The sequence below is a fragment of the Mus pahari genome, chromosome 17 (assembly GCF_900095145.1).
Source record: "Mus pahari chromosome 17, PAHARI_EIJ_v1.1, whole genome shotgun sequence".
Classification (NCBI taxonomy): Eukaryota; Metazoa; Chordata; class Mammalia; order Rodentia; family Muridae; genus Mus; species Mus pahari.
Genome location: NC_034606.1, coordinates 44,602,408 through 44,610,290, shown reverse-complemented (window position 1 = coordinate 44,610,290; position 7,883 = coordinate 44,602,408).

The window sequence follows — 7,883 nt, the reverse complement described above, 5'->3', positions numbered from 1 at the left end:
ATTAAAGGCGTGCACCACCATGCCCGGCTCAAAAATTTATTTTATTATATTGTGTGTGTGTGTGTGTGTGTGTTTTATGTATATGGGGGTGGGTAATGTGCACATGTGTGCAGTACCCACAGAGGCCAGAAGAGGGCATCAGATACCCCTGGGCTGGAGTCACAGGCAGTTGTGAGCTGCCTGCTGTGGGTGCTGGGAACTGAGCCTGGGTTTCTATTTAAGAGACACATGGTCTTAGTGCTGAGTAGTCTCTCCAACCCCTGCGTTGTCTTCATATGTGTTTTGCATGTACATCTTATTATAAAATGCTGTGCTTACATATACTTGCGTACATCACATGTATATAAACATGCAAATATGGTGTGGTAGGAGACCCAGGGCTGAACGGTGGTTCATCCTAGAGAGTGTGGCTGGGGGAGAATGGGGAAGAGAAGGGAGTCTATTTTTCCCCCCAGCTATTTCAGGGCTGGAATATTTTTACTTAAGTGTGAATGACTTGGTAATTTTAGACCTAATTAAATCAAGTAGAGCAAAACAAATCCAAATGACATTGACTCGGGGCTGGAAATGCAGCTCAGTGGTAGACTGCTTGCTTCACATACACAAGGCCTTAGGTTCAATCCCAGCATTCCACAACACATGAGCCAAATGAGTAAGACGGGGTGTGGTGGGGGGGCCGATGGGAGATGGCTCCGTCAGCAAAGGACCTGTCAGGCAAGCAAAGGATCTGAGTTCAGATCCTACGACACATCTAAAGACCTTGGCGAGTCCGTATATGTATGTGTACACACTTACACTCACACTCACACATAATATTCATACATACATACAGAGACACACACACACCATATACCTCATGCATAAATAAATAAAAAAAATCATAATTGAAACAAGAAGGCTCAGCAGGTAAAAACACTGATGCCATGTCTGACAATGTGAGTTTGATGCCAAGCAGATGGTATGGTGGAAGGAAAGAACTGATCCCCAAAGATTGGCTTCTGACCTGTGACACACGTGAGCACCCCAAAATGAAGTAGGTTGATTCTAGAAAAAAAGACGAACAGAATGAGGGGTGCTGTCAGGACCCAGTTTCTGGAGATGGCTTAGGTGACCTCACAAGCCCAGTTTCCGATTCTTCAGAAAGACACTAATGAGCTCTGGCCTCATCAGACCCTACCAGCCTCGGTGGATGAAGTGAGTGAAGTGAGCAAGCGTAGCAAGGTGGGAGGAGCGGTCAGCAGTTCAAAGGAGGGCTGAAGACACTTGGCTGGGGGCAGGAAAGGCTTCAGAGGAGGTGACATCTGTGCTGGGCCTTAAGGAGCTAGGAGGATGTTGAATGTAGATGACGTATTGCAGTGGGATCTATAGGGTGAGGGGAGTTGGTCCAGGTCAGCCAGGTCTTGGGGAGGAGAGAGGAGGGAAGTGTTCCTTAGGGTGGCAAAAGTAAGGAAAAAGGATAATACAGGCTTTATTTGGAACCAGGGAAGTCATGCAAATATATGCAAAAATCATGCAAATGAGCCTGGCTGAGTGGCCGGCAGGAAGAGGACCCAGCTGGTGATTTTGTTCCTCAAGTGTAGTCCAGGGCCACCTGTGACAAGCATCACCTGGAGAGCTCATCCTGGTTGCCTGCCACCCCCAGACCTGCTGGGGCTGCAGCCCGTGTTTAAGGGAGCTCGCCAGGTGAGTGTTTATTTCTGCATCCATTTATTAAACATGCACATGGAAATGCATTATAATTATAACACATTAGGATCTACGCACATTACAATATATAATATAAACATTCAAACAGAAAAGCAAGCCTTCCTCCTCTGCATTCTCCTCCCCCGGGGCCCCAGAGGCAACAACCAGTACCAGTTCCAGAAAGTGTGTCCTTCTGGAAGCCTCTCTGCAGGCTCCCACGGAATCCAGCCTCTGGTCTCCGAAACCCACAGCTTCTCAGGAGTGTTAGAGCGAAGCCTCTGTGTCACTCTGAAGCCAAACTGTTACTCATTTGTGTCTTTGACCACTCATTCAGAATTCCCCCAGGGGCTTGCGAACTGGCACTTTTGCTGGGCAAGAGAGAAAGCTAGGGTCCTGTTCCTGGGGAGTCCAGTTGGAGAGGGAGCCAAGTGAACGCTTGCACAGGCAATGCCTGCGGATGGTTATAGCCCTGCAGCCCAGGTGCCTCGGCTCGGCTCTGCTGGGGCTAGGCTCTCACTCCACCTCCGGGGGTGTGAAGGTTTGAATGAGATGTCTCTTGTGGTCTCCAGCATTTGATACTTAGTTTCCAGTCGGTGCCGCTGTTAGGGGAGGCCTAGGAGGCGTGGCCATGTCTAAGGACATCCTGCGTCACTTCCTGACTGAGAGTTTAAAAGACCGCTAGGTGCCCACTTTGCTCTCTGCTTGTCCAAGATATGAGCGTTTAGCTTCCTGCTCCAGCCACGATGCCTGCCTGCTGCTGAGGTCCCACAGGTGACGGTGATGATCTTTTCTCCTTGCTGGACTCCTGAGCTCAGATACACCCTTCCTTCTCTAAGGTGTCGTTGGTCTTGATCATGGTCTTTTATCGCAGCAATAGAAGCAGAATTAATAAGATGGATAGTATCCATATCTCCCAGGTCAGCTCTGCTGTGGGGCAAGATCTCCTGCAGTCCACTACTGCAGAGTAGTCAAAGCTCATTTCCTTCTTCAAGAGAAACAAGCCTTGGCTTCGGGCAGCGGCCGTGGGGGTAGTGGGGTGGGGAGTTTGGCTCCAGTCGAAATGGAAAGAGAGAGGGAAGTTTCCTGACCATATGCCACTGAGCCGGGGATTCCTGTGCTTTAAAAGAGTCTAATCTGGGGGCTGGAGAGATGACTCAGCAGTTAAGAGTACCGACTGACGCTCTTCCAGAGGTCCTGAGTTCAATTCCCAGCAACCACATGGTGGCTCACAACCATCTGTAATGGGATCTGATGCCCTCTTCTGGTGTGTGTCTGAAGACAACTACAGTTGTACTTATATAATAAAAATAAATAAATCTAGAAGAAGAAGAGGAAGAGGAGGAGGAGGAGGAAGAAGGAGAAGAAGATGATGTACTGTTCATGCTCTTCAGGTCGCTCACAGCCACCGGTAACTCCAATCCGACGCCCTCTTGTGGCCTCTGAAAGTACTTGCTTTCTCGTGCACAGGAGCATGCACATATATAGGATTAAAAACAAAATAAATCTTTTAATAAAAGTCTAATTTTCCTGAACCAGGGCAGGAACATGGCTTGGTTGATAGAGTGCCCAGCACACACATAAGCCAGATGAAACAGTGCATACTTACAGCTACATTGCTTAGAAGGGGTACCTGGAGGCATCAAGGTTCAAGATCATTCTCTACTATATAAAAAGTTTGTGATCAGCCTTCAGCACATGAAATCCTGTCTCTAAAAGCAGGGTGTGGGGAGGAGGCTGGAGAGGTGACTGGACTCGCTGTTCCTGCACAGGAGTGGGGTTTGGTTCCAAGTGCCCATGTCAAGCAGCTCATAACTGCCAGTCACTGCAGCTCCAGGACATCTGGTGCCATCTTCTGGCCTTTTGGGTACCTGCACACATGTGTGCATAATGCATGCACACACATAGACAGAAATAAAATAAATAAAATATCTTCAAAAAAAATAAAAGCCTACTGCTAGATGTAATGGTGTGTGTCTTTAATCTCAGGATTCAGGAGGCAGAGGCAGAGGCAGGTGGATCTCTGTGAGTTTGAGGCCAGTCTGGTCTACATGATAAGCTCTGGGATATCCGGGGCTATATACAGAGAGATCCTATCTCAAAAAATAAAATAAAATAAAATAAAATAAGTAATTAGCTAATTATTTAAAACTCTACCATAAAAATTCTAATTCTCCCAACCCAAGGATTGGGAGTGTGGCTCAGCATTGGCCATAATGCAAAAAAGTTCCAGCTTAGCACAGACAAACTTAGATACCCCTCCCAATCTCTTTAGAGAGAGGCATTTCTTTAAAAAGCAAACAACCAGCTGGGCAGTGATGGCGCATGCCTTTAATCCTAGCACTCGGGAGGTAGAGGCAGATGGATTTCTGAGTTCGAGGCCAGCCTGGTCTTCAAAGTGAGTTCCAGGACAGCCAGGGCTACACAGAGAAACCCTGTCTGGAAAAACAAAACAAAACAAAAAAAAAACAACAACAACTTTGTATTGGTTCTTTGTGAATTTCACATCATGCATCCCAAAACCACTCATCTCCCTGCCCCCTCATACTTGCAACCTCCCACCTCCCAAAAAAAGAAAAAAAAAATCTCATTGAAGAATGTCACAGTGTGTCTCACAGTATACCCATTGTCAGCCCTTCCTTGCTTGCAGATGTTCATTGCAATGACTCCTTGATGTGGTTTGAGGCCTCCGGCTTCTGCTACTCTATCAATTCAGGAACCTCACTGGGACTCCTCTTGGACATCCTGCTGTTGCCCTGTGTCATGGAGATCCTGTAGTTTTTGATCTGTAGGGCTAATCCCTTATCACTCCAGCCATACATAGCTGGGGTAGATGTTGGGGTGGGTTAACTCAAAGTCCTGGATCTGGGCCTGGGTGGTATCTGAGCTGCTCAGCCTGCCAGTTCTCCAGAACCCACACCATCAGGGTGAGCTCTCCGGCTCTGCCCTGACCAGCTTACCCAATGCCAAAGCCAGCAAGAAGCAAAGTCAGCTCTCCCACTACCATGTCCTCAGGGCTGGCTCTCCTGTGGCCACTCCATCAGAGCCAGCACTACTGTGTTGCCCAGGTGAGCTGCAGGGTCTGTTTTCCTGAGAACTGCAGCAGGCAAGGGGCTGAACAGCTCTCCTGCTGAGAGGGACATTTCTGATCATTTTAGAACTGAGCCTCCAAGAGGTGGGGTAACTCCATGGCTATGGATGGAGTTGTCTCTGCGGGTGCTCTGAATCTGCCCTACCCTCTCCACGGGTTCCTGCCTCTGCCTGGTTTCCCTGGCAGCCATGCCATAGGGCAAGAGGTTGGGCATCACTGGTGACCTTGGATGCCTGGTCTGGCTTGCTCTCCCCTAGAGCTGGGGACTTGACCTCATGCCAATGGAGCATAGCCAGGCCTGGCATTGTAAGGGTAACAGTACCTCTCACCCTTCCTCTGGGCTCACCCCTCCTCTTCAGGCCAGTCCTGAACATACTCTTGGAGCCATCTTCTCCTGGTCCCACTCCCGCCAGCCCCCATGTGCTGGAGCTTCTCCCAGCAAGAGTCCCACATTGTCCTCTGTCTTGCTGCTACATGGGCAGGTTAAGTTCCAAGCATACCAACCGTAAAAGGGAGACTGGAAGGGAGTCGGGATGGGGGGGGGGAGATGACATCTTTATAATAGATGCAGGCTCTCCTGGTTAGCGCTGGCTGTTGCTTTTCACATTAAGATTCTGGAGGAGTGCCGGGGGGCGCACGCCTTTAATTCCAGCACTTGGGAGGCAGAGGCAGGCGAATTTCTGAGTTCAAGGCCAGCTTGGTCTACAAAGTGAGTTCCAGGATGGCCAGGGCTACACAGAGAAACCCTGTCTCAAAAAAAAAAAAAAAAGGATGTGCTGGTTTCAGGCCATCGCTTGACCACCGCTCCGACCAACTTCATTTCTGTCACACTCACCCAGAATGGACACATCTAGCTGGGCTGGACACAACCTGCGAGGTCTGGGGCTTTCCTTTCCGCAAAAAGAGAAAACAGTGGGTGTTTCTCCATCATGTAACTGGCTCAGAATAAATACATCTGCCAGAATAAACATGTACATGCGCAGGCCAGGACCGACTGGCATCCCGACTTGCCTGTAGTTTCCAAGGTGACCACACGGGGGCAGCAGCCGAGCGCAGCCTGAGTGCTCCAGCCTGGGCCGGTCATAAGAGGCACCCAGTATAAGGACCCAAAGACATCTGGGCGCTAAAACCTTTGAGTGGTCTCACCCCAAGAGCTTCAGTTTCCTCATGTATCAAATGAGCTATGCTGCATGCGAGGTTATTTTAGATCTGTCGATCTCCGAGGATTTGATCTGGTGTCTCTGCTCACAAAGTGGGATTCTAACAAACTTGACCCTTCCTATCTCTGGGCCTGTCCCCATTGAGCTGTCACTTCACACAGAGAAGAGAACAAGGGGAGATGTTCACACAGCCCGGTCTCTGGGTACCTCAGCTCCACCCACGGAGGGGAGTGGCCATCTTGAATCCTATTTATAGTTGAGGCTTCGCCACCACCTGGAAAGATGGTGGCTGATCCTGCCTCTGCTTAGCTTTGGGTAGCATCACCTTGCCCAGGGACCTTACGGGTTACTTTCTTATGTGTCTCCTGAGCCCAGAGCCTGTCAAGGAGAGTGAATTTATCAAAGCTGACCCAGAGCGCCTCAGTGTTCCTAGCCCTCCCCAGTAGCCCAGGAATCAGGTGATAATTACAGAGCTGGGCCAGCTGGGGCTTCAGGAAAGGCTGGCTGTGAGCGGCTTCCTCTGCTATGGGACCAAGCCAAGCCTGTGAAGGCCCTTCAGCCACAGGAACCCAGTGCCAGCAATGGGGCTGAGGGGGGGGTGGAGGGGTTGGAAGCATCCCAGGACTGCAGGGCCCCCAGGTTGAGAAGAGAACGAAAGAAAGGCAGGGACAATCAGGGTGTCTGTGGGTGAGGGGACAGAGATGAGCTGGTGCCTTTAAGGTGGGAACTGGGGCCTGCCTCTCCCATCATCTCACATCCAACTCGGCTGGGCTCTGTCTTGCCAGAGGGTGGGAAAGACATGGTGCTGGTTTCTGGAGCCCACCCTGGCCAAGAAGGATGCCAGTTCCACAGTGGGTGTTACTGAGAGCCTGAGATTCCTCCTGCTCATTGTCAGAAGAAGCAGCAGCAGCATCATAATCGATCAACACCATCACCACCACCACCATCATCATCGCAATCATCATCATCATCATCATCATCATGGAATTCAAAACAATGGGAGGAATTTTCTTTTGCAAGCAGAGAGCCAAGGGTCGAAGTCTGTGAAGAGCTTTGAGGCCTCAGCCAGAGTTGGGGTCTAGATAGGGGCTGGTGAGGCCTAACATGTCTTGCACGAACACCTGGTCTTACTCCTAGAGGAGGCACATGTCCCCAAGTTTAAGAAACGAACAGGCTAGACCTGGCTGTGTAGCTCGGTGGCAGCAGGCCGCTAAGCATGTGCCAGGTCCTAGGATCAGAGCCTAACACAGCCCATCACCCCCCTCCCAAAAAAAAAAAAAGAAAGGGAGATTGTGTATTTGGGGCCCATTTGTGTGAGGAACCTAGAGTGGAGGGAGAGGTTGTGTATTTGGGGTCCATTTGTGTGAGGAACCTAGAGTGGAGATGTTCACAGAGACAGAGAAAAGAAGGCTGAGTTCTGGGAGCTGGTGGTGGCTGTGGAGCTGGCATTTTAAGGGTGCAGTCTCAGTTTGCGGTGATGGAAAGTTCCAGAGGCAGACGGCGGTGATGTTTGTACAGCATCGTGAGTGTGTGTGGCATCCTTAGGCCTTGGAAATAGCAAACCTCGCTTTGGCATCTGCTCCACCACTCTTTTAATAGTTGCTCTCATTTTTAAAAAACTGACAAGAAGTAAACAGAGGTTGTCAGTGGTGGTGAATACCCATAAACCCTTAGGAGGTGGAGGCAAAAGGATCAGGAGTTCAAGGCCAGCCTGGGCTACAGGAGACCCTGTCTCAAAAGAAAAGTTGAGTCGTGTGGTAGCACAATGCCTTCAATCTCAGCACTTGGGTGGCAGAAGCAGGTGGATCTCTGTGAGTTCCAGGCTAACCCCCTCTATCGGCCTACATAGTGAGTTCCAGGTTAACCCCCTCTATCTGCCTACATGGTGAGTTCCAGGCTAACCCCCTCTATCTGCCTACATAGTGAGTTCCAGGCTAACCCCCTCTATC